This window comes from Phaethon aethereus, assembly GCF_964289735.1.
Source record: "Phaethon aethereus genome assembly, chromosome: 2".
NCBI lineage: Eukaryota > Metazoa > Chordata > Aves > Phaethontiformes > Phaethontidae > Phaethon > Phaethon aethereus.
In genome coordinates, this window is record NC_138582.1 from 34,940,495 (window position 1) to 34,950,649 (window position 10,155).

Consider the following 10,155-nt stretch of genomic DNA (forward strand, 5'->3'; position numbering starts at 1 on the left):
TACTCTGTATTAAAATCAGCCTGGTCAGTGAAAATATAGGATGTTTTTTAAACAGTTTAGTTATTAATAAGGCATTTTTTGTTTCTAGAGTATTATCATGGCAAATTTGTTTTGTATTGCCAAGATCAGATGGGCATTTTGTTTTTATTATGCATAGTCTTTTGTCATTTTTTTTTCTCTGCAATTTGACTGCTGTGCATAAGTGAAGTGAGCAATTCAGTAATTAACTTTTGTGTTTTAAAATGTATGAACTTTAATTAGATTTCATTATAAACAAACAAATGTCAACCATAATTATAAGCTCCTTGGTTTAACCACATATTATCCCTTTTCAAACAAACTTGATGTCAGACAAATTAAAATCAAGCAGCCAGCAATTCTGAGTTGAATTTTACATGATCTGCCAGTAACCTGATTACTTTAACTTCAATATCATTACAGGAAAAGTATTTCAGGAAAAATAATTACAAGAATTCCAACAGGAGACAAGCTTAATTGTATTGATTCAAAAGATGCATGTATATAGGAACCATGCTGAAGGAATAATGTTATCTTAAATCTTTAGTTACTGCTAAAATGATATTGTCTGGCATGAAAAAGGCAATTTGAGATTGGTGTCTGAAAAAGCAGAGATACAAAACTAACTGAAATAATTATCTTTACCCCATTATACTTTAAGCAACAAAATATCAATGTGCAACAACTTCAAGGCATGAAGGTTTGCAGGTTTATTTACTGACTGGTGTATCTATTAGTACCAGGAACAAGTGGAGCTGTCAGGACATAATGAAGGTAAATGATTAGTTAGCACAGAGACTGAGCTCTTCTTCAATGCAATAAGAGTTAATTAAAGTTTACCACCAAACATCAACCAAAGCAGGATGTTGATCAGGTTTCAGCATTAAGTGCAAACAGACAATGGTTGGCAGCAATTAGTGCAGCTATCAAATGACATGCAATGATAATTATACATTTAAAACAGCTAAAGGGCTTGTGGAAGGGAGAGAAGAATCTCATCAGCTTCTTTGACTATGTACAGTCGAAGTGCAGGAAACAGGTATCAGATATTTCACTTCAATACTATAAATCAACAGAATTAAAAAAAAAAAGGGTCGTACAAGCACATTATTTGAAAGAGGACAATTCTCTGTACATGAAATGGAAGAAATCTGCAGACAACTCCTAGCAAAGATAAATACCAGTTAGATTAAATAAATTACTTTGCTGCTGCCACTCACACTGACACGCATAAACAGAGAACTGTTTGGAGTTTAAAGGCTAGTGGCTGCAGCTTTATTACACATTTCTATGCCAGACTCGAGGTTACCTGGTATCTTTAGTCCCTGTGGCCACGTTCATAGCACGAGAAGGCCCAGAAGGACCACGGGCCTGAAGCCCGTGACCACAAAAGGGAGTTTCACAGGCTGGCTGCAAGCCGGCTGCGAGGAAGCCCAGGCTCACCCGCGGTGATTACCTGGTGTCTGAGCCACAGCCTGGGGCTCTGCCACACAGCCCCTGCCCTTCACCCCCTCCGATCAGCACACGTGCTCGTTCCGCCTGCTCCCAAACTTATGCCCAAGTTTTGGGGAAGAAAAAGGAAGCGAGAGCTTTCCGCCACAGACGAATGCTGTGCGACGCACGGTAGCGACACAGGCACGCTAATAACCCCGAGCGCAGCGAGGGCCGGTGCCGTCCTCCGCCACGCTCTGCTCTGTTTTGAAGGCCTTGCGTAATGGTGGCAGCTACCGGATCAGGGATGCAACGGAGCCGGTACCAAACTTAATTTTCATCTCAGCCTTTCATTAAATCCAAAGGAAAGATGATAAATTTGCAGCAGCACCTCTGATAGCAACACCAAACAAAGGAAAAACTGCTCTCAGCCCAGCGCTGGCAGTCTGCTGAACCCCCTCGGCACAGATCCGTGAAGTCAAAACACCCCCAATTCTGCAATACCAAAGACACGGGGAATACAGCAAAACGGGTAAATGTAATCTCCACAGGCAAATAACCATTATTAACTGGTGTAGCCAGACAGACAATTATCTACACATGTCTATTATTCGAACAATTCCTCAGTAACCGCTCCACGCACTGGAGATGGAATAACTCACTCCCACTCACTCCTCTTGGGCTGGCATAGCGCAGGTAATGGGATTACCTGGTTAAACGTCTACACAGTTCCACAGCAGCTGAATAGGTCTGGCAAGTAGGAGCACAAGAATTCTTCAGCATTTTTATGGACAACACAGTGGCAAATGCACCCTGCTCTTCCTAGGTATGTAACAGGAAGCAAGACAAGGCTTACCCAAAGACAAGTAGCAGGTTTCCAAGAAAGCTAAGCTGTGACAAATTAAAACCTGATGATGAGAGGGGCAAAGGGGTTAGACAGTAGGACTCATTGCTGCAGGATACCATTGAGATGATGAATTTGCCAAGGTTAAAAAAGAGAGTGGAAACTGGCTGCCAAAAGTATCCGGACTTATTGTAACGAATATGAGCACACACACACACACAAAAAAAAAAATTGTAAGGTCTATTAAACCTTGCTCTTCAGAGGTGTAAAAAATTTGCATTTACAGTCATGGCAAGGCAGGCATATACAATAGGTTATCCTACATCTGCCTACTGTGACATTATTCAGAAGCATCTTGTACAGACCAATCAAAGAGAGAAGAAGGTAGCTAGACCAGAGTCCCAGTTTGGCAATCAATATCTTCCTACAGTATGAATTACACCTCCTGAGTAAAGAAGTGTCTGCAGCAGGGAGACTGCCCTTAGCTTTTATTTGGACTAACCCACACAAAAAGATCATCAGCATCAGTTGGTATTTAAATACATGTTGTATTAATTGCCACTGTGTTGAGTTCAGGAAACCTTCTTTTAAGATTGTGGAGACTGTATTTATTTTAAATGCACTTTTTTTTTTTTTTTGGTAGAAGCAAACCCATGTACATATGCAAAATGCATTAAGATGGGGTTTGTTATAATGTTGGCTACCAGTTGTGATTTTTGTTGGAATGTGTGTACATTCACATTGCTAAAATTATTTTAATAAAATACCTTACTGTTTTGCATAGTTCCTGGGCTGCAGCCTAGAGCGGTTCTGCAGATTTTTTTTTTTTCCCCTAACAAACCTCATTTTCCCAACTAATTCTGTTATGGTAGGGATTTGTGCACAGAGTTGGCTAATCCCAGTATTTCCCTAGAGCTGCGTCCAAGCTATGGCCCACTCCCAGCACAAAAGTGTCTCCAAAAGCCCTTTCGCCCCCTTCAGCACTGATACACTCATTGGTCCTGACATTTTCACTTCAGCCATGACAAATGAGCTGATGGCTGTGATCAGATTGCACACGAGGACTGCTTTATCAAAGACGTATCATTAACTCTCATCACTGTCTTCCATTATGACTCTTTTGGTCAAATCTGTTGTGAAAATGCAAGTCAGTTTAAAAAAACATAACCTAAACATAGCAACAAACAAACTTCATTAAAAAGCAGAAAAGAAAACCAGACTCAGACGGGATCAGAAAGAGACTAGCGTTAACTAAATGTTTCCCTGGGGATTTAAGTAACTGTACTCAACCTCTGCCCCAGTGCAAACATGGCAGTTGACCGTCTTCGAAAGGTCCCTTCCCCCATCGTGGACTGCAAGCACTACTTTGCCTTTTTTAGAGAAACAAAAATAAAGCAGCAGCAATCAAATATGCCTAAAAATGAAGTCGACTTTTTTCTTTTCTATTTTTTGTTTCTGTCTCTGAACTACTTCGCATTTCTGTGTGTCTGCTTTTATCAAAATACATTTCTCAAATGAATCCCTTAAAGAATATAAAATTTTTGCTTGAATCGCAGCCACATAATCATACTGTTTTCTGACTCACGTTAAACACACCAGCATAAAGCACTGGCTGACACAGAAATCTCTCAGTTCACTATGAATACCACAACCTTCCTGTCAAGTTAGAACCTAAGTTCCAGTTACACAGTTCTTGTTACATCTAGAGGGTTTACAAAGTATGTATTTGTTGTAACCTCTTCTAGCAATTCTTCTGAGAATACACATCTAGCGGAGTCAACTGTAACACAACAGATCTTGGGAATGGAGGTCATGCTTTGAGATAAAGTGCTATTCACTTTTGGACCATGCAAGAAGCTCTTTATTCCTGTTCTTATTGGCATCAGTTCCCCCTTACCAGAGCAAGAACAAAGCCAAGTGCTCGTGTGAGGTTTATGAATAAATCAGAGGTGAGCCACTTTAAGTGCTGCCCATGATTTCCTTGTTGACAGTGAGCACTTAAACAGGCTTCTATGACCAGCAACTCCTGGCAAACCTTAATGGCTCCTAATCTGTACCCTGCTTCATTTCAGGAAAGAAATGACCCACCCCAATTTTTCTCAAGTCTTCACCTTTTGGGCAACTACTGTCCCACCTTTTTAGAAATTCACGTTCAGGCACTGTCCCGTTTCAGTGCCAAGTTTTCACATAACACACAACATAAAAATCACCATTTTCTTCCTAGAAAACAAATGACAGCTAATAAAATATTATTACGCTGTGCAGCCTAAGCAATTCCCAGACAAACCATTACACAATTCAGCGTTTGTTTAAATTGCATAGATTTTTAAATGAACCTAAAAGATTTCTAATATATTTGCCTCCAATTACTAAAATCACGTAAAAAATATGCTGAGAGCAGATTCAACCCTTCTGTACAGCTTACAGCTGAAACTAGGAATGTTTATAAATCACTGCCATTGTATGTACTTAAAAAATTCAAACAGCTTCAAAATCTATTTTTAAATAATGATAACATTGAAAAACAGACTGATGTCAACCAGTAAACTCAGTGCTGGGCCAAACCACTCTGGTCCAGTAACATTAACATCCCCCTGTGGCAAGGCACTAGGTGTTTCAGTACGTACATCTTTGATGCACAAAACCACTCAGAGACCTATGCTGTTCAACATTAAAGCTGCAGCCTGCGTGGAGAACACATTTCAATGTGGAATGAAATCCTTCGTTTTTAAGGTCTCTTTCCCCACCCACCCCCTCCTCTTTTTTGGACGTGTCACAATCTCCAGATGGCTGAATTGACTCTGTAGTAGCTGAGTTATTGTCAGGCTCCCAGTTTCTGCTATATTTAAATACTAACGTTTTTCTGACTCCATTGTCTCTTGTTGCCTTTCCACACACTCAGGGGGAAAAAACAACAACAAAACAAACAAACAAACAAACAAAAACCAAAACAACAACAACAACAACAAAACAATCAAACAAATCCACCGCTCTGCCCTTTGATTCCAGCGAGCGCTCCCTGCCGCAGGGCCGGGGCCGGCTGCCCGGCCGCTGCTTGGATCGCGGCGGGCGCCTCGGTAGATGGCACTCCCTTTTGCGAGGGCCTGATCCGGACCCGGGGATACCGATGAGGCGGCGCTGGACTTTGGACGAGGCCCTCGGTCAAAATTGAAAACTGCAGCAGCACTGGGGAAACCACCCCGTCAAGCAAGAGAGAAATCCCTGGGCCAGACCAGTTGGGACTTAAAACTCCAGTGATGCTTTTCACTGGAGCTGAAATGCCTGTCCCAGTGCACTGGCTGACGGCCCGGTGAGAAATCATATTTTGCCTCCCTACAGCAATTGGTTGCTTCTGCTGGAAAAAGTCCCGAGGCAGAGAGCTGTGCTGCAGCGGGGTGGCTCTGGTTGGCTGCGCGCGGGGTGACACTTCCCACCCCAGAGGTGGCTGCGCTGCAGTGGCAAAGAAAGTTATTTTTTGGTGAGCCGTTCATAAAACTCAAAGGCACTGAGGGATTGAGGGGTGACATTTGCCATATAGCTGAATAATTTATTTTAGAAATCTTACATTTTCTTTAATTTAAACCCTCAGCGCTGTAAACAAAATCAATAACCATATTTCAATATAAAAAATATAAAAGGACCAGAGTGAAACCCTCAGGAATAAGTTCCCTGTTTAAGGAGCTACTTTTCACTCAGAACCTTGTTTTCTGGCATGGGGAAGGCATGTGAAGTGTTAGGTATTAAACAAGGAGAAACTCTTATTTGAAGGCAGACAGACGGCCATGGTTTCTCACACAGGAAAACCACCTGCATTTGAAACCATCATGTAACCCTTGGCAAATCCAAGGATTTCCCCCCCCCGCCATCTCTTCTTAAGAACACTCTGGCCCTCAGAATACCAAAACTCAAAGGATCCTCCGCAAAAACTGAAGGGAAAGAAGAAAATTATGTTTTTGTTATTCTTCAAAAAGAGATTATTCTGATCTGTTACATTATCATCTTCTAGAAAAAGTGTGGAAATAACTGGGATTACTCCAGATTTCCATCAGTGCCCCAAACGCTGGAGCACTACCAGTGACAGGTGCCTTGTCAACTCAGATTAGGTGAATTTATAAGGCAACCTCCGTGTCAAAACAGGGAGGAGCAAACCTTCAGCAGCTGCTGCTCCCAGACCCCTAGCTCTGCTATTACCTGGTAAAAGGAATGGAATTGACCCCCCATCAGCCTCTCTGGAAAACCTCTTTCTTGCAGAGCCTCTGGTGCCTTCTGCACTAAGCACATCATCCTTAAAAATGGAAATGGTAGTGCAAAAAGAGGAGATGAAACCTTTTAAATTTCATTTTCTGGGATTATTGTCAACCGGTAACTAAAGGCCTGATTCTTTTTCTACTAATATCAAAACCGTATGTCTTGCCTGTTATACACCCATATTACTCCTCTCATTTCAAGGGACTTACTGTTAGTTTAGTCTGGGGTGAATGGGAAGAACCCCGTTCTTTTGGGTTTACATGTGCTAGGCTCACATCAACACAGGCATTTCATAAGGATTTCTTTGTTTCAGAAGCCGAATGTTTGCCTATTTAAATACAGATTTAGATGTACATCTAGTGTGTGCATCACTTGTTCTGCAGACACCACTGCAGCCTATATGGTAAATGTTTGTTTCCAGAGTCACTGTGGTCTATCATGTATATACAGCCTTTAGTTTGTGAACTATTGACCCGAAGGACTATAACACCTTCTTAGGAGGTGGTACAGCCTATCAGATCACTGTGAGTGCTAAAAATCTGCTACGTCTGTCTGTAAAGAGATCCCGGTTTCTGTGTGTATTTAGAATTGTTTTCAAAAGTATCAAAAGCAAATAAAACATAACTTGGACAAATTGCTTTCTAAATTTCTCTTTTTTTTTTTAATTGAAAGCTGATTCTGAGTAACATGAACATGTAAAAGAATGTCTTAATATGTCTAACTTTTATTTTTATCATATAACTTAGCTAAACCACTCCTCAGAATATTTTGTTTAAGCAGAAAAAGTCATTCCTCAACAATACTGCCATATTTCAGTCTGGTACAAACTTTTCTGGCTTAGTTTAGAACTCAGCAAGAGCTGCAGTAATAATGAAAATACTGGTATAAAAGCACTATAGAGTGACTATTAAAAAAGGAATAGAGTATTAAAGACTAAACCTGTTGCCCTTATTTATGCAAAACAAGTTTATCTATACAGGTCTGCTGAATCCTGCTATCAATAAATGTGTTTATTACCCCTACCAAAAACAACAACAAATTTCAGCAACAACCAAACAGAACCTACTAGGTTTGTTCTACCCACTAGTAAAAGCAACCAATACGTGTCTGTTAGTTTCTTCTGCCTATCTGTGCATTTGTTCACATAAACATATTCTGCGCTACATGTCATTCTGTAAAATCTTGAATCCCAGTATCTCAGTGTGCTGGGTTTCTGCCCATTCAGTAAGAATGCAGACATCACATAAGTTATTATTAACCCATGTGTTATCCAGTTCTACAGTGGCTGGAACTTTGCCAGAGACAACACATGGTGCTTGGTTAACAATATTTTAAAATATAAATGAATTTATTTTTTAAATTAACACATTTTTCTTATGGAAATACACTAATAAGCTGTTCCCAGAATGAAAGAATATCCCCTAAGCACGTTCTTTTAAAAGAAGTTTTAAGGAATTTCATAAAGTTAGCAGTAAAACATTCTCAAACCTCATAGAAGGTCTTTAACCTTGTCTTAAAAGAGAGAATTTTTATAACTTTATTCTTACCAAGCACTTTCTACATTTACAGTTTTACTTCATTTATCCATAAGCAATCCTAATTTCTGAGAGGCATCTCTGTTTAAATATTATCAGATCAAGCCCAATACTGATCTAACAAGCATTTACCAATAAATGTTCTGCAAACTAAAAAAAAATCCCCCAAACAAGTTAATATTTAGTCAAACTACCAACAGTTTTACACAGTAGCTCTAAATCGGTAATTACATTGACCTGAAAAAAAGAGAGCCTATTTAATATGCATACATCCAAATAATTATTCACACTGCATTTGATTTACATACGTACAAAAGAACCACTTCCCACTTTCAAAAGTGGCTCAACACTTATGGTATTTTAACTGCCCTAATTACTGTTGAGAGAACATAATTAGAAGCACTGATCACATTGTCAACAGCTAACCAGTTGCAGCCCTGTCTGGGGGCCTGATCCTGCTCCGGCTGAAGTCAGTGGGGCTAGCACTGATTGCAGGAGGAGGCCGGGGCCCTTCTTGCCGCCTGAATCCACCGGAATCCAAATGTTTTAAACAACCTGAGTATGCTGATGCTGAAAACCCCGCTCCTTATGCGCATATATCAATTTCTATTTTCAAAGCTGAACAAAGAGAGTAATTTTTTCCTCACCAAGGCTTCTATACCACTTAAACACTTAGCAGTGAGTCAGGATTCATAACTTTTTCCGAAAGAGAAATAGTTTAATAATTAAAACAGATATTGACTAAATCCCGCTTCCATGAATACCAAACTTTATTAGATTGTTATGCGTCAATGCATAATTTCCATTGGCAACTTTTAAAATAGCTCCTTCCTTCCCTGCTGGCCCCCCTCCTTCCTCTTTCTTTCCCCCAAGCAAAGTGCTGGGAATCCTCGATACCCAATAGTCAATATTTGGTTTGCCTGTCATGTTCCTGGAGCTCCCCTCCATACAAACCTGTGTTTCTCATCCTTTCGCTGCACTACGCTCATACATATTACTTCACATGATGATGGAAACTCAGGGCATCTTAGCAAGTTGCTGAAATCTGAGCTTCTGCTTGTTTTCTCAAGTCTTGGACAAACATAACTTTAGGGAGAGCTGAACATAGGCATAAAGAAAGAGGAGCCTGCATTTTCATCTTCCTTTCATCTCAGTCATTCAGTCAACCATTCAGTGCCCTATTCAACAGAGCTTTTCATTATGCAAAAAAATGCTAATCCTTTTCCGATGCTTTCACACTTGTATAAACCCCCATTCCTTCGACTGAAAAGCAATTATATCAGTTTACCTTTCTGTCAAAAACAGGATTAATATTCCAATACCAGAATCTCCTTTATTTTCCTATCTTTTGCTTTAGGAAACTAGAGATTATTAGTGGAGGTATTCCTTAGAGCAAGAATACATTATTTTAAATATGATTATTTCAGCCAAAGCAAGAGGGGGAGGGGGAGAGAGAGAAAAAAAAAACTTCAGTTGCTGCGGAAACTCTTTTCAGTGACAGAACTGACCTTCCCTTTGCAGAGGCCTGAATAGAATGAGCCTCACTCTGGTCTATTAATCAGAAACAAATTATGAAAGAATGTGGCTGGACTGGTTGACACTATCCTGTCTTGGGAGACTCAGTAACAGCCTAGTAACAATGTCCTCTTCATGGGTAATGAACAGCCATGACAAATGGGGCAGAGAAACTATTTATTTGCATATGCAAATTCTCACACAAGGGAAACATGTACAAACAAGTGTCATTGTAAGGTGGATTAGGCAAACAACGCTTTCTTTTTAGGACATTCTGCAGCCCAGAACATTAGTCAGCACAATTAAACCAGTCTCCATGGAGACTAATGAAATTTCACCATGGTATGAGTTAAATTAGATAGCTAGTTATGTGTTTTCACAATCCAACTTGAAATCCATTATTGTTTCAGAACAATACAGCAATTGTGCCTGGCTGATCTTTGCCAGCTCAACAAGCTCCTAAGTTGACAATTTGCATATGTTAATATAATTAAGCACTAATTACATGAAACTTGTACATATTCACATGCACTTTCCCTGGGCGCTTCTCAGTTTGAACCTTGG